At 43.0% G+C, this 22,298-nt stretch overlaps 1 protein-coding gene and 1 long non-coding RNA gene across 2 annotated transcripts in view; one reads left to right on the plus strand and one right to left on the minus strand.

Moving 5' to 3' along the window:
* MAD1L1 (mitotic arrest deficient 1 like 1) overlaps positions 1–22,298 on the plus strand; it is a 1,314,438-nt gene that overhangs the window by 439,363 nt on the left and 852,777 nt on the right. The gene's annotated exons all lie outside the window — the stretch shown is intronic.
* On the minus strand, positions 1,430–21,796 carry LOC115476002. Its single transcript, XR_003943128.1, has 3 exons — positions 21,724–21,796; positions 16,964–16,971; positions 1,430–1,442 (listed from the first exon to the last, which is right to left on the minus strand). It is a non-coding gene; the product is annotated as an uncharacterized LOC115476002 (long non-coding RNA).

The following is a 22,298-nucleotide window of genomic DNA, read 5'->3' on the forward strand; positions in this document are numbered from 1 at the left end:
TGCCTCAGAGCAGATGTTACGCTCTGCTACACTTCTCCAGGATGGGTCGGTTTCTGTTTCCTAACCCGGCAGCTGTCATCTGGCTTGGAGCAAGGACAGCAGCCATCTTGGCTAGCTCAGGAGGGGGCAACCATCTTGTATACAAGAACAGGAAGGAAGCCCATATTTGGGTGTTGTGCTACTCTGCTGATGGGGGCAGCCATCTTGGAACAGCTGCACATGGTTGAGCCTAATTCCTGCACTATTTAAAGCCCTGTTTCCAGTCCTTCCATGCTTCGGCTTCTATTTGCGTAGAGGTTGTGGTCTTCACCTGTTCCAGTGGTTTCCTGTGTTCCTGACCTTGGATTGCTTACTGACCACGCGTTGTGTTGCTGCCTGCCTTGACCTTGGACTGTTTACTGACTATTTTTGCTCTGCCATTTACGGGCTCTGGACTGTGTTTGTTTGCCCTCCTGTCTGGTCAGTGGTCATGCAACCCGCTGTTCCGGAAGTCCTGCCGGCCACTCGAACCCAGGGGCTCAACTCCTGGGGGGCAGTGGCTAAGTGCAGGTGAAGCTAGGGGTTGTCTGGCTGCCTGACCGAGTGCCGTGTCACTCCATCTTCGCCGTGCTCAGTCGGGGCACAAGGGCTCACACATCTCCAGTCATAACAGCAGACGCACCCATATGCAGGGGATTTCAGAGAAGTTATTTTAGAAGGCACAAAATCGCATATGTTACCTTTATATAACAGGTGCAACATGTACACCTATATGCCATTTCTGCCTAAGCGGTCCTTCTAAGCCGTTTTAAAAAATGGCCAGCAGTGTGGGTTTCCCCGCATGTTCTGGCCACTTTATAGCATGGCTTGAAAGTGGTTGAATTTAAATTTTTTCTGTTAACAGCCATGTGCTAATTTTCAAATTAATGCCCGGCCATTACTGCTTGAGCTCTTATTGCCTCCTATTTAGTACGAGGTAAGGGCTCATGCGCTACTCATATATAGTAATTGGACAACGCACCGCAATGTGCCTATGCTGCCTGATTACCGCCGAGAACGCCTACTTCCTTGCCTCCAATGCTAACAAAATAAATATTTTCTGGCGCAGAATGGCGTGTGGAAAAACCAAAAGTAGCGTACAGCGCCTTGGTGTGCCCAGCAGTGCTGTTTTGCCGCGCGCTTCTCTTGCAGTAGCCCTACTGCGTCTTAGTAAAAGGACCTCTAAGTGTTCTATAAACTACCCTCAAGTGAGTTTACCTTTTGTGTGTTCATCATTTTGAGAAAGTTGCTTCAAAAGCTTTTGGGGTTTTAACCCAGCTGCTCTACAGCTATTTGCACGAAACGTCTGGATAGAGACATCGAGTCTCAGATGAAGCTGGATTTATTCATTTTAAAAGAAATCACTCGGGGTCAATTCACCCAGTTTCAAGCCAGAAAGGAGGATGCAGCGAATATTTGAAATGCTATCCTCTGTTTGAAAAATCCATTGTCAGGAGCCCGAATCACAGGGAATATGCTCTTAATGAGCATGTAATGAGATGTTTAGGGCCAGTTGAGCTCTAAAGGTAGAGAATGCATTTGCTACCTCATAAAAATATACTGCATTAATCCTTTTTGGACATGCAAAGGCACTTTGATGAAGGCAACAACAGAACACGCTGGACAAATGATGTCTCTGCTAACTAATAAGCCCAAAATAGCTGCTGACACTTTTTTTTTAGCACATCACCTTATTTAAATGGTTTCTGAAATACTTATTCACCCTGGATTCAAAGGGAAAAGAAACAGCAGCGGAAAAAAAAAAATCCTGTTAGAGTCCAAATAAACCCTCCTTTAAACCTTTAAGCTTCACAGAATAATAATTAGCTGCAGTTTTGAATTGTAAACATGTACAAAAGCCCTTAAAGTAAAAGTTTTTCACATCTTCACTCTGCAGTCTTCCTAACTGATGTATAGTTTTCCTTCCTGTAGGGATGGAGCACTTTCATTTCAAATGGCAAAGCATGCGTTATGCTTACTATGAGCAAGTTAAACTCCACTTTCAAATGTTAATATGACCTTATAGTTTACATAGGATTAAATCAGGTCAATTCGACATTGGAAAAGTAGGGGCAGTTTAGAAAGATGCTTTATCGCCCATTCTACAGTGCACCTTTGGCAATGCAACACTGTAAGAGGAAGAAAAAGCAAAATTGCAGTAATTGAAATAAACCCTCTCACCATTTAAAGTCGTCTTCCTCTGTCACCATTTGCACACCACATACCTTCATATCTGCCAGACAGGTATAGTACTGTTATACCACCTAAGCTCTTTACATAGTAACATAGTAAATGACGGCAGATAAAGACCTGTACGGTCCATCCAGTCTGCCCAAGATAAACCCATTTACATAGTATGTGATACTTTATATGTATACCCACGTTTGATTTGTCCTTGCCTTTCTCAGGGCGCAGACCGTAGAAGTCTGCCCAGCACTCTCCTTGTACTAAAAGTTCTACAGCTAACGTCGAAGCCCCTTAAATTTACACTCTAGCCCATCCCTATCTTTTCAGTCACAATCAGGGCATAGACCGTAGAAGTCTGCCCAGCTCCCATTTTGTCTCCCCAATTACCAGCGTCGCCACCCAATCTCCATTAAGATTCCACTGAACCATTCCTTCTAAACAGGATTCCTTTGTGTTTATCCCACATATGTTTGAATTCCATTACCATTTTCATCTCCACCACCTCCCGCGGGAGAGCATTCCACATATCCACCACCCTCTTCGTGAAAAAATACTTCCTGACATTAGTCCTTAGTCTGCTCCCCCTTCAACCTCATGTCCTCTAGTTCTACCTTCCACCTATTTTAGATACTGAACGGAGGCTGAATTCTTTTCCATCCTTGGTTTCTCATCACCATTCCTCGTATTCTGCCTCCAGAACCACTTTTTCTGACTAGAGAAGATGGTGCCAGGCAAGAACGTTGTGCAATGTACGACACAGTAAAATCCTGGCCTATGACAGGGACAAGGAGCATTAAATGGCCTAGTGGTTAGGGTGGTGGACTTTGGTCCTGGGGAACTGAGGAACTGAGTTTGATTTCCACTTCAGGCATAGGCAGCTCCTTGTGACTCTGGGCAAGTCACTTAACCCTCCATTGCCCCATGTAAGCCGCATTGAGCCTGCCATGAGTGGGGAAAGCGCAGGGTACAAATGTAACAAAAATAAAATAGATACTATTGGAGATTCTACATGGAATGTTGCTACTATTGGAGATTCTACATGGAATGTTGCTATTCCACTAGCAACATTCCATGTAGAAGCCTGCGCTGCCACATTGGTGATCTGCAAGGGCCGACTTCTACATGGAATGTTGCTAGTGGAATAGCAACATTCCATGTAGAATCTCCAATAGTAGCAACAGTGGAGGAGTGGCCTAGTGGTTAGGGTGGCGGACTTTGGTCCTGGGGAACTGAGGAACTGAGCTCAATTCCCACTTCAGGCACAGGCAGCTCCTTGTGACTCTGGGCAAGTCACTTAACCCTCCATTGCCCCATGTAAGCCGCATTGAGCCTGCCATGAGTGGGAAAGCGCAGGGTACAAATGTAACAAAAATAAAATAGATACTATTGGAGATTCTACATGGAATGTTGCTACTATTGGAGATTCTACATGGAATGTTGCTATTCCACTAGCAACATTCCATGTAGAAGGCTGCGCAGGCTTCTGTTTCTGTGAGTCTGACGTCCTGCACGTACGTGCAGGACATCAGACTCACAGAAGCAGAAGCCTGCGCGGCCACACTGGTGATCTGCAAGGGCCGACTTCTACATGGAATGTTGGAATAGCAACATTCCATGTAGAATCTCAAATAGTAGCAACAGTGGAGGAGTGGCCTAGTGGTTAGGGTGGTGGACTTTGGTCCTGAGGAACTGAGTTCAATTCCCACTTCAGGCACAGGCAGCTCCTTGTGACTCTGGGCAAGTCACTTAACCCTCCATTGCCCCATGTAAGCCACATTGAGCCTGCCATGAGTGGGATGGTGCGGGGTACAAATGTAACAAAAAGAAAAAAAAAAAAGCATCCTGTGTGCCCAGCTTGTGAAAGTTTTTTCACAGGCCTGAAGTTTGCTCAGGAAGGGCCTTGATGGAATGGTGTGCATGGTTGGGTACTGCCTTTTAGAAGGAATTTCATTGGATTAGGTGCACGTTTGTTCTCTGATCCCAGCTGTGAGGAAGAACCTGCAGTATTTTACTTTTGACAAATTTTTCTCTGGTCATCAGAAGAAAACGGTAACATTTTCACAGTGAAAATAAACTGTTCTGCAGTGGGAAAGCGGCATCATTCGGAAACTTAAACCATCAGACTTCAGGTGGTCTCTAACTAGCCATAAAGCAAGAATTTTCAAGCAGAAGTACACGGTTATATGGTACACATGATTTGTTTTATTTTCCTTCACAGTTGCAGGCCCTTTCTTCTTGGGCCTCACTATGGTGATGGCAGTAGCAGTAGTAATTGATCTTGTGGAAGTGCAAGTGGGAACAGAACCAGCGTTTATATTGTATACCCAGGCCTCACACCCTCCTGGCTTCTCTAAGGGAAATGGAGCCTGGAAGCAGAGCACACACACATTGATTCAATTCTCTGAAGGAGTAAACAAACATGTGGACAAAGGGGAGCCGGTTGACATTGTGTATCTGGATTTTCAAAAGGCGTTTGACAAGGTACCTCATGAAAGGCTACAGAGGAAATTGGAGGGTCATGGGATAGGAGGAAACGTCCTATTGTGGATTAAAAACTGGTTGAAGGGTAGGAAACAGAGAGTGGGGTTAAATGGGCAGTATTCACAATGGAGAAGGGTAGTTAGTGGGGTTCCTCAGGGGTCTGTGCTAGGACCGCTGCTTTTTAATATATTTATAAATGATTTAGACATGAGAGTAACTAGTGAGGTAATTAAATTTGCTGATGACACAAAGTTATTCAAAGTCGTTAACTCTCGACAGGATTGTGAAAAATTACAGAAGGACCTTACGAGACTGGGAAACTGGGCGGCTAGATGGCAGATGACGTTTAATGTGAGCAAGTGCAAGGTGCATGTGGGAAAAAAGAACCCGAATTATAGCTACGTCATGCAAGGTTCCACGTTAGGAGTTGCGGACCAAGAAAGGGATCTGGGTGTCGTCGTGATAACACACTGAAACCTTCTGCTCAGTGTGCTGCTGCGGCTCGGAAAGCAAATAGAATGTTGGGTATTATTAGGAAAGGTATGGAAAACAGGTGTGAGGATGTTATAATGCCGTTATATCGCTCCATGGTGCGACCGCACCTTGAGTTTTGTGTTCAGTTCTGGTCGCCGCATCTCAAGAAAGATATAGTGGAATTGGAAAAGGTGCAGCGAAGGGCGACTAAAATGATAGCGGGGATGGGACGACTTCCCTATGAAGAAAGACTAAGGAGGCTAGGGCTATTCAGCTTGGAGAAGAGACGGCTGAGGGGAGACAGGATAGAGGTATATAAAGAGGTACCGTTTCTGTCGTCGTCTTTTTTTTTTTTTTTTTTTTTTTTGCTAACTTGTGTTCTTGCTTATGTTCAAAAAAGAAAGCATTTATTCCACTTTTGTTTTTGTATTGAGTTGCTATTTAGTGTTCTAGGTATGGCCTAGTCAAGTTCAGAAAACTCTTGTCCATACCCCACATTTTACTCAATTGGAGTTTATACATTTGGTATTGGTCCACTAATGAAGTTTTACATCCTAGCACAGAAGAGGAAGACATAGCTGTACATTATACTGTTGCTTGTTGATCTGTACATTTAGACCAAATTGTATTTAAAATAATGAGTGGAGTGGAACAGGTGGATGTGAAGCATCTGTTCACGCTTTCCAAAAATACTAGGACTAGGGGGCATGCGATGAAACTACAGTGTAGTAAATTTAAAACAAATCGGAGAAAATGTTTCTTCACCCAACGCGTAATTAAACTCTGGAATTCGTTGCCAGAGAACGTGGTGAAGGCGGTTAGCTTGGCAGAGTTTTAAAAGTGGTTAGACAGTTTCCTAAAGGAGAGGTCCGTAAACCGCTACTAAATGGACTTGGGAAAATTCCATAATTCTAGGAATAACATGTATAGAATGTTTGTACGTTTGGGAAGCTTGCCAGGTGCCCTTGGCCTGGATTGGCCGCTGTCGTGGACAGGCTGCTGGGCTCGATGGACCCTTGGTCTTTTCCCAGTGTGGCATTAGTTATGTACTTATGTACACATTTCTTTCACAGTTAGTCTCACCACTATCACAGTGGCACCCAGGATTGGCTGCTGCTGCCAGAAGAAAAGCCCCACAGCAGCAGTTGAGGGAAGGATCTGTCGCACGGAGCACATTAGGGGAGGAAGGTGCAGTAGGGAGGGAAGGATGAGTGAAGCAGGAAGGAGACATGCCAGGGGAGGAAGCTGAAGAAGAACATTCTAAAGGCGAAACGGGATGAGGTGGAAAGAGGAGGAAAGGAGCAGTGGGAAGAAAATGGCTCAAGAGCAGGAGAGAGTTGATGTCTTGGATGGAGTTGAGACTCAGAAAGGGCAAGCATGGGGAAAAAACTGGTTGAATATGAAAGTGTGGGGGGGGGGGGAAGGGTGTAGAGTAGACTGGGGGAAATGGAAGCTACAGATTAAGTAGGTGGTGTAAGGATATGAAGTGAACTGTGGGTGAGATGTGGAGAAATGAAAACTTAATTTAGTTAGAGAAAACCCTTAGACAGGAAAGCTTTACATCTATATTTTATTTTTGGTACTGCTTTGGATATCAATGGCCTGTTAGGGATGTGAGCAGTGCAGTGCTACTAATAATTATTTCTGTAGCTCTACTAGATGTACGCAGCGCTGTACACGTTACGTGCAGGTACTTTCTCTGTCCCTAGAGGGCTCACAATCTATGTACCTGGGGCAATGGAGGATTAAGTGAATTGCTCAAGGTCACAAGGAGCCGCTGTGGGAATCAAACCCAGGTTGCCAGGATCAAAGCCCGCTGCACTAGCCATTAGGCTACTCCTCCACTCCGGGGTGGAGGGTGCATGAGGCGAAAACAGTGGGCTAATGGTTGTTAACTCATTCTGTTTGCCTACAGCACATACCAGAATGTCCACCAGGAAATAGGAACAAACATGATGAGAACAAACCACAGTTGTCTGCCTGATGATCAGCCTCTGGATTGTGCTCAGACTGATTCCGGAATGTGTTTTTTTTTTCTGCCTATGGGGAAAAAAAAGAGGTTTAGTGAATCAGGCTGTTGATGTTTTTAGAGAAGAGTAGATGGAACTGCATTTAATTGGAAGTGTGAGTGAGAGGGTTCTACCCTGGAGATTTTCAGCAAGGTTGAGTGATTCTGGGAGAGTCCAGTAATGGTGACTCACACGTGTATAACTCCTAAGCGACCGTCCCAGTGCATCACATCATTTTGTCATGAGCGCTTGACAGAGATCATTTCCAACACTCAGGCTGCTCTTCAGTGCCGACAGCGCAGCTGCACGCTTACAATTCATTTGGCACATCTCCTAGGGACTGCACCATGCTTTTCTAGACAAAGGATACCCATTTCACCGAGGAGCAAGTTTTCCCAGTGGGCCCAAGCTAATCCCATTGGCTCCATGTGCATCGGAGCTGCAAAGAAACTGTAAGCTGCTTTCCTGCCATCTGGCTATCTCTGATGAAAGCTACCAGTCATAGCAAGATAAGAAAAGGATCAGAAGTTAACCTTGTCAGGAGTATCAATTGTACAACTCGAGTGCTGTTGCAAACCTTTATAATAGAAATGATGATTCAACTGAAATCGAGTACAGAATGACAGGGTCAACAATGCGCATTTGTGGCATTTCTACTTATAAAGATGCAGAGATTCATTTGAAAAACAATAGGAAGAAAATGTATTTTCTTCCAGTTTTGCCTGCTGTTACTCTTTTTTTTTTAAACCTGGTGCTGCAGGTGGTTGATGTTTTGCAAAGTAGAGTTTCGTGCTGCTCTTAGAGCAGGAGTTAACAGCCTTTTTTGGGAGCACTGACCCCTTTTCAGCCTCAGTTTTGCAGGTTATTATATGTGTCTGTTTAATTTTTTTACACTGATTACTAACATAGTAACATAGTAGATGACGGCAGAAAAAGACCTGCACGGTCCATCCAGTCTGCCCAACAAGATAAACTCATATGTGCTACTTTTTGTGTATACCTTACATGATGATATATGCCATATATAGAAAACTGATCTGATGAATGCAATATAGCTTCTGCCAGCTAGTCAAGAAATATATTTAGTCTAATAAAAGTATATATTTTTAACCTTTATTTGTATATATGTAATAAGAAAAATGTCAATTATTTATAGTTTTTGCGTAATTTGTATTGTATGGATTATAAATTGTTCTGACACGTGTATCATTTTTTTGTTGTTGGTGAATTATTCTCTCCACCTTGATCCCTGGTGATCCTCCCTTTCTTCACTCTCACTTCTTAATTCCTACTCGTCATCTTTCCCCTTACCCCATAGCTTGACCTGCTCTTTTTCCTGCCGTCCCTCTAGGTCTTGATCCACTTCAATCCGGTTTTCGCCCTCTACACTCGACAGAAACAGCACTCTCTAAAGTCTGTAATGACCTGTTCCTTGCCAAATCCAGAGGCCCCTACTCCATCCTCATCCTCCTCGATCTATCCGCCGCTTTTGACACTGTCAATCATGATCTACTCCTTGCCACACTGTCCTCATTCGGGTTCCAGGGCTCTGTCCTCTCCTGGTTCTCCTCCTATCTCTCCCACCGCACCTTCAGAGTTCACTCCCATGGATCCTCCTCCACCCCCATCCCGCTATCTGTTGGTGTTCCCCAGGAATCTGTCCTTGGACCCCTTCTCTTCTCAATCTACACATCTTCCCTGGGTTCCCTCATCTCATCTCATGGCTTCCAGTACCATCTCTATGCAGACGACACCCAGCTGTATCTCTCCACACCAGACATCACTGCGGAGACCCAGGCAAAGGTATCGGCCTGCTTAACCGACATTGCTACATGGATGTCCAACCGCCACCTGAAACTGAACATGTCCAAGACTGAGCTCATCGTCTTTCCACCAAAACCCACTTCTCCTCTTCCTCCACTTTCTATCTCAGTGGATAACACCCTCATCCTCCCCGTCTCATCTGCCCGCAACCTCGGAGTCATCTTCGACTCCTCCCTCTCCTTCTCGGCACACATCCAGCAGATAGCCAAGACCTGTCGCTTCTTCCTCTTCAACATCAGCAAAATTCGCCCTTTCCTCTCGGAACACACCACCCGAACTCTCGTCCACGCTCTCATTACCTCCCGACTTGACTACTGCAACTTACTCCTCACCGGACTCCCACTTAGCCATCTATCCCCCCTTCAATCTGTTCAAAACTCTGCTGCACGTCTTATATTCCGCCAGAACCGATATACTCATATCACCCCTCTTCTCAGGTCACTTCACTGGCTTCCAATCCGTTACCGCATTCAGTTCAAGCTCCTCCTTCTTACCTACAAATGTACTCAATCTGCTGCCCCTCACTACCTCTCTACCCTCATCTCCCCTTATGTTCCCACCCGAAACCTCCGTTCACAGGACAAATCCCTCCTCTCAGTACCCTTCTCCACCACTGCCAACTCCAGGCTCCGCCCATTCTGCCTCGCCTCACCCTATGCCTGGAACAACATTCCTGAGCCCCTACGTCAAGCCCCCTCCCTGCCCATCTTCAAGTCTCTGCTTAAAACCCACCTCTTCAATGCTGCCTTCGGCACCTAACTCTCACCTTCAGGATATCCGGACTGCCCCAAATTGACTGCCCCCATCGTATCGTCTACTCACTTGTCCTTTAGATTGTAAGCTCTTTGAGCAGGGCCTGTCCTTTTATGTTAAATTGTACAGCACTGCGTAACCCTAGCAGCTATAGAAATGTTTAGTAGTAGTAGGTCTTTAGTGGTCTGCTTTTCCTCCCCCTTCAAACAGCTTGACCCCCAGTGGTCCCCTTTTCTTTCTTCATAGCAATCCTCTTCCCCCTCTCTCTGTCTTTCCAGTGGACAACAGAGGAGAAGTGAGCCTAATGGTTAGTGCAGTGGGTTGAGATCCTGGGGAACTGGGTTTGATTCCCACTGTGGTTCCTTGAGATCCTGGGCAAGTTGCTTTACTCTCCATTGCCTCAGGTACTAAAACTTAGACTGTGAGCCCTCTAGGGACAGAGAAAGTACTTGCAAATAAGTATAAACCACTTTGGTTGTACAATAAGGATGGTATATCAAATCCTTTACACCTCTGCCCCTTGGCCGTGCCAACAGAGCAATTTACAATAATAAATCAGAAACAGAAAATCAATTATTGAATTATATATTAGAGAAAGAAGAGGGAAAGAATCGGGTTTAAGGAAACAGAAACAGGAATATTCCAGTGCCTGAAGCCTCTACCCCTGTACATCATGATCTGTCCAAGAAATTGCAACAGATACCACTAGCACAAATCATTGTATGCCTTCCCCCCCCCCCCCCCCCCCCAAAAAAAAAAATGAGTTATTAGGCCTGACTTAATCTTCATATCATTTTGGCTCTAATCTTAGGTCCTGTGGTAAACCATTCCAAATAACTGGGACCTTGAAAAAAAAAAAAAAAAAGCAGAATGTAATACAGAGTGAAGAAGTGGCCTAGTGGTTAGGGTGGTGGACTTTGGTCCTGGGGAACTGAGGAACTGAGTTCGATTCCCACTTCAGGCACAGGCAGCTCCTTGTGATTCTGGGCAAGTCCCTTAACCCTCCATTGCCCCATGGAAGCTGCATTGAGCCTGCCATGAGTGGGAAAGCGCAGGGTACAAATGTAACAAAAATAAAATAGATACTATTGGAGATTCTACATGGAATGTTGCTACTATTGGAGATTCTACATGGAATGTTGCTATTCCACTAGCAACATTCCATGTAGAAGGTTGCGCAGGCTTCTGTTTCTGTGAGTCTGACGTCCTGGACGTCAGACTCACAGAAGCAGAAGCCTGCGCGGCCACATTGGTGATCTGCAAGGGCCGACTTCTACATGGAATGTTGCTAGTGGAATAGCAACATTCCATGTAGAATCTCAAATAGTAGCAACAGTGGAGCAGTGGCCTAGTGGTTAGGGTGGTGGACTTTGGTCCTGGGGAACTGAGTTCGATTCCCACTTCAGGCACAGGCAGCTCCTTGTGATTCTGGGCAAGTCACTTAACCCTTCATTGCCCCAGGTACAAATAAGTACCTGTATACAATATGTAAGCCGCATTGAGCCTGCCATGAGTGGGAAAGCGCAGGGTACAAATGTAACAAAAATAAAATAGATACTATTGGAGATTCTACATGGAATGTTGCTATTCCACTAGCAACATTCCATGTAGAAGGCTGTGCAGGCTTCTGTTTCTGTGAGTCTGACGTCCTGCACGTACAGCCTGCGCGGCCACATTGGTGATCTGCAAGGGCCGACTTCTACATGGAATGTTGCTAGTGGAATAGCAACATTCCATGTAGAATCTCAAATAGTAGCAACAGTGGAGGAGTGGCCTAGTGGTTAGGGTGGTGGACTTTGATCCTGGGGAACTGAGGAACTGAGTTCGATTCCCACTTCAGGCACAGGTAGCTCCTTGTGACTCCGGGCAAGTCACTTAACCCCCCATTGCCCTGCCATGAGTGGGAAAGCGCGGGGTACAAATGTAACAAAAAGTAAAAAAAAAAAAAAAAAAAGAATCAAACATTCCCTGCTACTGCAGACAGGTTCTGTCTTAGAATGAAGTCACTGGTGCGGGGTATATGAAATCACTCAGGGGTGATAATACACTCAGAGGCTTGTTTTCAAAGACTTATGGAGTTATATAGTAATCTATCGAAGTTTAAGTGCTTTGAAAATGAGTCCCTTAGTGTGTTATAATCAATATTTTAAATATAACTCCTAAGATATGGGCAACCAGTTTTTTTCAGTTAATAAAGGTGTCATATGGTGCACAACTGTATTCTACCTGGTTATAATGCTATTTTGATACCATTGAAAAGTTAGTTACAATAATCTGGTTTGGAGATCACTAAAGCATATACGAGAACTTGTGTTGACTCTCTTACTTGGTGGGGGGGAGGGGTCAAGGTGCAGGAGCGATAGATCTGTTTGGTTGTTAGAGTATTGAGCAGAAATAATTTTCCCTTGTATACCTTTATTTTATTTAGATCGTTTATGCAAGCATAAATTAGCATAAAAGCAAAGAACATATAAACTAATATATTGTCATATAACAATATCAAACATATATATCATTAAAAAGTAAAACAACATAAAATAATCAACAAAAACATTCTCTTCCACCTCTGTGAAATGTAGGAAGTGGGGTGTAACAAAATGATCTGCCCAAAGGAGTAGGGAGCATCCAATCCAAGCAGTAGTCCAGAGATAGATAAATATTTATTGGCAAAAACCAGATACATCAGACTCAACGTGATCCCGTGTTTCGACAGTAATATGCCTGCTTCAGGAGTCAGAGTATCTACATACATAAAATACATTAAAAAAAAAACATTAAAATGGATACATGATGCAAGAGAAGAATGAACACATTTACAAAATAAGTTATTTTTACAAAGGGCATATATAATACTGTAATATTACATGCAGAGGAACAGTGTACCATAAGGTAAAATATATACATGGTTTAAGAACATTGAATCAAAAACACATGCGTGGGATATGCATAGAGGAATCCTGTGCAGAAGGAATGGATCCTCAGAAGCTTAGCTGAAATTGGGTGGCGGAGCAGTTGGGGGGAAGAGGGGGTGGTGGTTGGGAGGCGAGGATAGGGGAGGGCAGACCTATACGGTCTGTACCAGAGCCGGTGATGGGAGGCGGGACTGGTGGTTGGGAGGCGGGAAATACTGCTGGGCAGACTTATATGGTCTGTGCCCTGAAAAGGACAGGTACAAATTCAAGGTAAGGTATACACATATGAGTTTGTCTTGGGCAGACTGGATGGACCATGCAGGTCTTTTTCTGCCGTCATCTACTATGTTACTATGTTACATCACATTTTTAAAAAAGAATTATAATGTGAATCACATATGGGTTTTATCTTTTTTTTTTTTTTTTTTTAGTTACAGATATACCTGAAATTCACATTGATGTTTTTAAAAATATTTATTAATAGATACATTTTATCAGTTTCATCCACTAATATATTCTCTCTTCATATCTTTGTTTATTAGTTTTTCTTATACCTCCTTTAGTTCAAACTGGGTGATGCATTCTACTTGTAAGTAATCTTGTGTTTTCAGCTTTGGTTTGTTGCTCATTGGACATGCGTGAATCAAGCCTCATTTACTTTCCTCTGGATTAAGCCTCGTTACCATAGTCTGCCCTGCCCCTAGCAAGATTTTCTGTTTCTAAGCCTTGTTTTCGATTAATACCTACGCTAAGTCCGATATGGGAACCATCTTTAAATAGCTATGATGTTTGTCTCCCTCTTTCCCGCGCCTTTCCTACGGAATTTTTTTAGCTCTTTGCATCTGTTTGAATTGATTTTAGGTAAGTCCTACTAACTTTTTCTAAGAATACCGATGGCTCTCATAAACCACTTTGGTGGGAAAGAGTTTGTACTTATGACCAACTTTTCTTAAGTAAGAACACACTTGCGCTGGGGGTTTACTAAGCCGCTATTGCGTCTGGCCGTGCACGCATGCCGATACAGCCCATTCACTTTCAATCAGCTGTGTCGGCAATGCCGGGCAGAAGCTGCAAGCGTGGCTTAGTAAACAGACCCCTTGTTTTTTTTTTTTTTTTAAATTTATAGAAGTCTTTATTGAATTTGAGCGAATTGACATTAGTAGCTAGGGAACAATCAGCCGCAGCAACCGGTAACAATACAAATTACAACTTACATTGGTACGTAATAGCATTATGATAAACTCTGATGATGAAAGTAACCACGTTAATATACTTCTAAAATTTTCTTTGTAAATAAATAATTTTGAATGTATCTCCCCCCCCCCCAAAAAAAAAATAAAGAAAGCACAGAAAAACAGAAAACACCGATAAAGAAAAAAAAAATCCAAGGGTTATATCAGACCTCTGAGTCCTCACCAGCCTCCAGTCACAGGATAGTCAAAGAGTGCGACAATTTAAATAATTTTTTATTACGTATTAGTCTTTTTTTGATGGCAGAGGTGGCTACATGCAGACATAGGAGTCAACTTTCCAAAATTATTGGGGGTGCTAAACCCAATGAAAATAATCCCTCCCTGGACACATAGAAGGAACTTTCTTAATATTGGGGGTGCTCAAGCACCCACAGAGTCGGTTTCAATGCATGCAGATTAATCATACAGTTAAAAGAAGCCTTTGATGTGTCATTGGCACGATGGCACCATATAGGATATTTCTTTCTTTTAGATGTTCTGTGCCCTTCATTGAGCTGTATTTGTGTGCGTGCTCCGTTTGTCTCTTTTAATATTGGAACATTAAGCAATGAATATGCATGAAGCAAAGCTATTAATATAGGGATAAATCATGGAGAAACTAAATTAGTTTTTCTTAGGGTCCAGTGTTTCTTTTTCTTCTTTTTTTGTAACGCTTTTTTGTATATATATATTTATTTATTTATTGCATTTGTATCCCACATTTTCCCACCTTTTTGCAGGCTCAATGTGGCTTACAATACATCATGAATGGTGGAAATATAATTAGGAAATAGACATTTAGTGTTACAGAAGAATCTTGGGTAACATGATAATGATAAAACATGATAGTAATATAGCAAGCAGATATTATAAGACAGTTCTGAATATATGTGGAGGAGTGGTGTATGTTCACATTTGTTGACCTTTGTGGTATGCCTTGTTAAAGAGATGGGTCTTCAGTAGTTTGCGGAAGTTGGTTAGTTCGTAAATCGTTTTTAAGTTGCGCGGTAGTGCGTTCCATAACTGTGTGCTCAAGTAGGTAAAGTTTGACGCATGCATTAGTTTGTATTTCAGACCTTTGCAGTTGGGGAAGTGCAGGTTAAGGAATGTGCGGGATGATCTTTTAGCATTCCTGGGTGGTAAGTCTTATCAGGTCTGACATGTAGGCTGGTGCATCTCCGTGAATGATTTTGTGAACTAGGGAGCAGATTTTGAACGTGATGCGTTCTTTAAGTGGGAGCCAGTGTAGCTTTTCTCGTAGGGGTTTAGCACTTTCATATTTTGTTTTACCAAATATGAGTCTGGCTGCAGTGTTCTGGGCTGTCTGATGTTTCTTGATTATTTGCTCTTTACAGTCGGCGTAGAGTGCGTTGCAGTAGTCTAGATGACTGAGCACCATTGATTGTACCAGGTTACGGAAATAATGTTTTTTGAGGATTCCATGCATTTTTTTTTGGTCTTTTGGCACTTTTATGTTTTGGATAAATAGCCATCTCCTTTATTTGGATTTTTCAGCACTTGTGGATTTTGTGCCATTTTTTGTGGAAAAACCTTTACTGTCTGTACAAGTTAGTTTCTACTTTATTTATTCTTTCTGTACTGGAATCTGCTTTTTCATGTCTATTGCCCACATTCACGTAATTTCATGAATTCCTTGGTTCTATTATTGGTTGGCTCACTCATTTTTGATATAAACATATTTTTTTCACATTTTTTTCACTTGCACATTAAGGGGTCCTTTTATTAAGGTGCGCTGAAAAATGACCTGCACTGGTGTAAACGCGTGTATTGGATGTGCCCAGGTCCATTTTTTAGCGCGCCTGCAAAAATGGGCTTTTTTTTTTTTTGGGCCGAAAATTGACGTGCGGCAAAATAAAAATTGTCATGCATCCATTTTGGGCCTGAGACCTTACTGCCACCCATTGACCTAGTGGTAAGGTCTCACACGTTAACTGGGCAGTAATGGTTTACGCACATACAATGACGATTACTGCCCAGTTAGCGCTGCACTGGAAAATTTCCGGCACGCTTAGTGGATGCACATAAAAAATGAAATTACTGCCCAGGCCACACTGTAGCCAGGTGGTAGTTCAAAATTGACGTGCATAGGATGCGTGTACGTGCCTACGAGGCTTAGTAAAAGGGGCCCCTTTTGGATTTTACTGTATTACTCAACATAGACAATTTGCACTAAAGTAACAAATAAGTTTCACTATAAGTTTTTTAAATTATAATTTGGTTTTTTGATTTATTGTTCTTGAAGCATGTGTATATTTTATCTTATGGTACACTTTCAGGGGCATTTTCGAAAGAGAAGGGCGCCCATCTTCCGACACAAATCGGGAGACGGGCATCCTTCTCTCAGGGTCGCCCAAATCAGCATAATCGAAAGCCGATTTTGGGCGCCCTCAACTGGTTTCCGTCGCAGGGACGACCAAAGTTCCCAGGGGCGTGTCGGTGTAGCAAAGGCATGACTGGGGCGTGCTTAAGAGGTGGGTGTCCTCGGCCGATAATGGAAAAGAGAACGGTGTCCCTGACGAGCATTTGGTCAACTTTACTTGGTCCATTTTTTTTCATGACCAAGCCTCAAAAAGGTGTCCGAACTAACCAGATGACCACCAGAGGGAATCGGGGATGACCTCCCCTTACTCCCCGAGTGGTCACCAACCTAAAAAAAAACAAATTAAAAAATTTTTTTTGCCACCAGCTATGCCAGCCTCAAATGTCATACCCAGCTCCATGACAGCAGTATACAGGTCCCTGGAGCAGTTTTAGTGGGTACTGCAGTGCACTTCAGGCAGACGGACCCAGGCCCACCCCCCCACCTGTTACACTTGTGGTGGTAAATGGGAGCCCTTCAAAACCCAACCGAAACCTACTGTACCCACATCTAGGTGCCCCTCTTCACCCCTTAGGGCTATGGTAGTGGTGTACAGTTGTGGGGAGTGGGTTTTGGGGGGGCTCAGCACTGAAGGTAAGGGAGCTATGCACCTGGGAGCAATTTGTGAAGTCCACTGCAGTGCCCCCTAGGGTGCCCGGTTGATGTCCTATCATGTGAGGGTGACCAGTGCACTATGAATGCTGGCTCCTCCCACGACCAAATGGCTTGGATTCAGTTGTTTTTGAGATGGGAGTCCTCGGTTTCCACTATCGCAGAAAATCGGGGTCGACCATCTCTAAGGTCGACCTAAATGTTGAGATTTGGGCGTCCCCGAGCATATTACCGAAATGAAAGATGGACGCCCATCTTGTTTCAATAGTAGCGGTTTCCCCGCCCCTTCGCAGGGCCATCCTGCAGGGACGCCTTCAGGAAAACTTGGGCGCCTCGTTCGATTATGCTCCTCCACATCTGCATGTAGTATTACAGTATTATATATGTCCTTTTAAAAAAATAACTTATTTTGTAAAAGTGTTCGTTCTTTTCTTACATTGTATATACATTTTTGTTTTGTATGTATTTTATTTGTGTAGATACTCTGAATCCTGAAGCAAGCATATTACTGCCGAAACACGGGACAATGTCAAGTCCATTATATCTGGTTTTAAATATTTTTTAAATTTATCTACCTCTTGGAGTATTGCTTGGATTGGTAGTCCTAAATCCCTTCCCTAATTCTTTGGATAGAGCGTTTTTTTCGTGTGGCACCCTTCCTTGTTTGGTGGTAACAAAACGATACCAGCTCTGTAAAGTTAATTTTTTCTGTGTTCATTCTTTGCTTTCTGATGTGGAGCCTTAAAACAAGATCATCAGATATGCGACGTTTTGATGACGATGGAGACAAATTTCAGTGTTTTATTTTTACTATTCACTATTAGCTGTTAATTATTTTTATGATGGTTGTAGGAAAAGATTACAGGAAGATGCTTTATGAAATTGCCAAGCATATTCTACCAGCTGCTAAGATTGAAACCCAGAAATAAGATGCTGTTGGCTAAAATGAGCTTGATGGTTTCTCTTTAAATTAGCAATTCAAGCTGCTCTTGAGAGACCTTCTACTCCTCCCTCCCCCTTATTTTAAATAAAACTGTTTCAGCACAGTCTTCCTATAGTTCTTGCAAACACCTCTATATTCAGCCCTTGTTCTTATTAATTTTGTGCTTCACCTGACTGGTCAATTATTTTTGCTGGAATTTGTCAGATTAGGTCAAAGTTCTTAACCTAATCAGTCTACTGAGTCTCGGAAAATGTAATTAAAAAAGTTTGAGAGAAAAGGGAAAATAAAACAACATTTAGTGTTGAAACAGAGACATTTAAACTTTTTGCTGTGATATCTCAAAAGTGCCTGAAATCTCCATCCACCCCATAACTAGTCCTTCTTTAAACCTACCCCCACTACAGATGGCATCCCTGGTTGACATCCTCTCCTGGGACTCTCATTAGTAAAAGCTATGTTCTTTAACAAGACATATTGGGCGTACCAGAGTGTTTTATCAGCATGGTTAACGTGAGGTTAGATGTTGTAGCAGTAACAGGCTTCACATGGAAAGTTTATCTGTTGACTGATGGTAGATTCGAATAGCAGCTGAATCTATATGGCAGGCTGGCATAGCTAGAAGTCCTAGTAAAAGTTTGACTGCTCATATAGCCAGACTGGCATTTTGGGTGCCAATTTAGTATCATTGGTTATTTAGATCATTAGAGAGCTTTGTGGTTAGACATCAGAAATGAGAGTTAACTAGTTGGGGAATCTTTTATGCTCTTGTATCCAAAATAGGTGCAAACAAAGGAGAAAGACAAAATAGATTGTCTAGGATAAGGACAGATCTTGCATGTGGTCATATAACTGTGTCTGGAAGCTGGGATGTACTTAGAGTAGGAAGCCTGGAGAACCAGGCATCTGGTCTTGAGTACTGGGAGAGCACTGCAGCCAGTGCACTACAGGAGCTGCAAAAACACATGGCTGCTCTCTGGGAGAACATAGTTGATCTAGAAGATCAATCTCGAAGGGATAGTATAAGGTTGGTGGGTGTCTTGGAAAGGATGGAAGAAAACAAACTACAAAATATTTTTTTTCAGCAGCTGCTGGTAGAATTATAGGTATGGGGTGGGATGGGATGGGGTTTGGTGTAAGGAGGGGTGGGTGAATAAGGAGAACCTGTGGTTGACCCAGTGTGGTGGGATGAGAGATAGTGGTAATGATGGCATGAGAGAGTGGGGTCTGGGGTAGTGTATTGCTTGCTAGTAGAGGTTGGGAGAGAGATGGATAAGGGAGGAGAGTTATGGAGGGCATTAGTGTTAGGGTGTCTATACAAGGTTGCTAAGGTGATGGAGGATGAAGACATGTTTTGCTCCTGGAATGTGAAGGGGTGAATCATCCCATAAAAATAGAGAATCTTGAGGTGATTGTTTTTTCCTTGTTGTTGCAAGAAACACATTGGGCAAGGGACTAAACAAGGAAGAATGCAGAGTAGATTGGGGAGTGTTATGGAACAGGATATTATAAAAGGAAGAAGAGGAGTTGGCAAGTATAGTGATGAACCAGAAGAGTAGTGGATAGGGGAGAGGAATTTCGTATTACAAAGAATTCTGCAGTTGACCCAAGTCTCATTGGTTAATGAGTATGGGCCTTTAAAACAAGCTCTTACCTTAAGTTGTTTGGTTTAATTGAGGCGTGTAGAGCAGGGATGATTGTGGTGGGTAGGAATTTCAACTTAATTTTGGATCAGGGCGAATTAGATCAAGGGGTTGGGGGCAGGGTGAGAGAAACAGTAATGGGGTGAATAAGAATATAAAGAGCATGAAAGATATAGGTCTGTGGTGGGTGACTGGAGGTCATTGTACCCTCTTGAACAGAATTATACCTTTTTCTCAGTGGCTCCCCAGCCTTATTCTAGGATTGGCATCTGGTGGCTAGAGCTGGAGAACAGGTGCACTGGAGCTAAATAGGATTGTGGACTATATTAGATTACATGCAGGTTTTCCTCTGGTTGAGGGCAGAGGCTGAGAGGGGGCAAATGCTTACCTGGCAATAAAATGAAGCATTGCTTCTGAGTAATAAGGTTAAGGAAGCAAATTAATGAAAAGCGGAGGGAATATTTGGAGTTCAAGGACAAGGAGGAGTTGTTGCAGATTGGGATGGAATGCTTGATGAGACAGTTTTTTGAGAAGGGAAATGGGGCAGAAGGGCAGCTATTGTCAAACTTAAGGGGGGCAAAAGGTTTGGAAGGTGATTAGAGGTGTGAAGTGGGAGGGGGTATAAATGCAAACCTCTCCTGGGGAATTGCAAATGCATTTAGAGAATGTTATGAGGAACTGTGTACTTCCTAAGGAAGGCTAGTGGAAGAGTTTGAGGAGGATATCTCTTATGAGGCTCATCTTTTAGGAAAGGGAGGAGCTAGACCCTCCCATCTTAAGGATGGAGGTGGAGGATGCAGTTACTCAGTTTAAGGTGGGTAAAGCCTGTGGGATGCATGGGTTTGGAATTGGGTTTTACAAGGCCTTTAAGTGCGGAGGTGGCACAAATATTATTTTGAGTATTCCAAATCTGTTGAGGGGAGTTGACTACCAAGTGCCATATATGAGGCGTGTATAATAGTATCACATAGAGTGGAAAACTGTCCAATAGCCCAGCTGAACGCAGGCATAAAAGTGTTTGCAAAGGTGTTAACTAGGCAGTTAAATGATCAGTTGGGGGTTGGAGTTTATGGAAAAATTTCTGGAGGACTTTGAGTTGGAGACCAATTTTCAGAAGTTGGTGGGACATCTGTATACTGTGCCCACAACAATAGTGAGGGCAACTTGGGAGGCTGTCGTGGTTGTTTTCTTTGTCTAGAGGACACCGTTGTTCATCATGGTGGAGGCTATACAATCGAATGGGTGCATTAAAAGGGTGGGAATGATTTGGGTGGAGCAAAAGATAGCTATGTGGATAATGTGAGAATCTCTGTCCCCACTTTTCATGATTCTATTAAAGTGTTATGGGTTAACTTCAGATTCTGATATTTTTATTAGCTGACATTTTTTTTGCATGTGTTTGCAAAGTAATTCATAGCATGGTTAAAATTTAGAAAATACTGGTAGATATATTAACATACTGATATAGTGATAAAGGTGAGCTGGTTGATGTAGTGTATATAGATTTGCAGAAAGCTTTTGACAAATTCCTTATGAGAGACTCCTGATAAAATTAAAGAGTCATGGGATAGGAGGCAATGTTCTATTATGGATTAGGAATTGGTTATTGGACAGAAAACAGAGGATTGCGTTAAATGACCATTTTTCTCAATGGAGGAGGGTGAATAGTGGAGTGCCGCAGGGATCTGTACTGGGTCCGGTGCTATTTAACATATGTATAAATGATCTGGAAATTGGAACAATAAGTGAGGTGATTAAATTTGCAGATGACACAAAACTATTCAAAGTTGTCAAAATGCTTGCGGATTGTGAAAATTGCAGGAAGAACTTAGCAACCTGGGCTTCCAAATAGCAGATGAATTTTAATGTAGACAAATGCAAAGTGGTGCACATTGGGAAGAATAATCTGAATCATAGTTATCTAATGCTCGGGTCCACTTTAGTAATCAGCACTCAAGAAAAAAGATCATTGTAGACAATATACTGAAATCTTCTGCCCAGTGTGCGGCAGTGGCAAAAAGAGCAAACAGGATGCTATTGATTATTAGGAGAGGGATGCAAAATAAGACCAAAAATATTACAATGCCTCTATAGCTCTCCATAGTGCGACCTCACCATGTGGAATTAGAAAGGGTTAAAAGAAGAGCAACCAAAATGATAGAGGGGATGGAACTGCCCCTGTATGAGGAACGGCTGAAGAGGTTAGGGCTCTTCAGCTTGGAAAAGAGATGGCTGAGCGGGGTTTGATTGCGATCTACAAAATCCTGAGTGGACTGGAACAGGTGGAGGTGAAACAGTTTTTTCTCTCATTAAAAAAGTACAAAGACCAGGGGGCTCTCAATGAAATTGCATGGAAACACCAACATTTTTTCAGTCAAAAATGGTTAAGCTTTGGAACTCTTTGCAGAGGATGTGGCAACGGTGGTTAGTGTATCTGAGTTTAGAAAAGGTTTGGGCAAGTTCCTGGAGGAAAAGTCCATAGCTTGCTATTGAGACAGACATGGGGGATCCCATTGCATGCGTGGAATGGTGCTACTAATTGCAGTTCTGCTGGGTACTTGTGACCTGGATTGGCCACTGCTGGAAGCAGGATACTGAGCTGGACGGACCGTTGGTCAGACCCAGTATGGGTGTTCTTATGGCAGGTGAAGACCTGTATGGCTCATCCTGTCTGCTCAACAATTTGATGGTAGCATAGTTTCATCACACAATGTTATATGAAGTTAACATATAAACAACGTACCATTATATCCATCTCTATACTGTGCCTAATTAGAGGATAGGCTCACTTCAGAGTCACACATTAACAGTACCTGAAAGCTGCTAACTTTTA

Source organism: Microcaecilia unicolor, chromosome 8, assembly GCF_901765095.1.
Source record: "Microcaecilia unicolor chromosome 8, aMicUni1.1, whole genome shotgun sequence".
In the NCBI taxonomy this organism is placed as follows: Eukaryota; Metazoa; Chordata; class Amphibia; order Gymnophiona; family Siphonopidae; genus Microcaecilia; species Microcaecilia unicolor.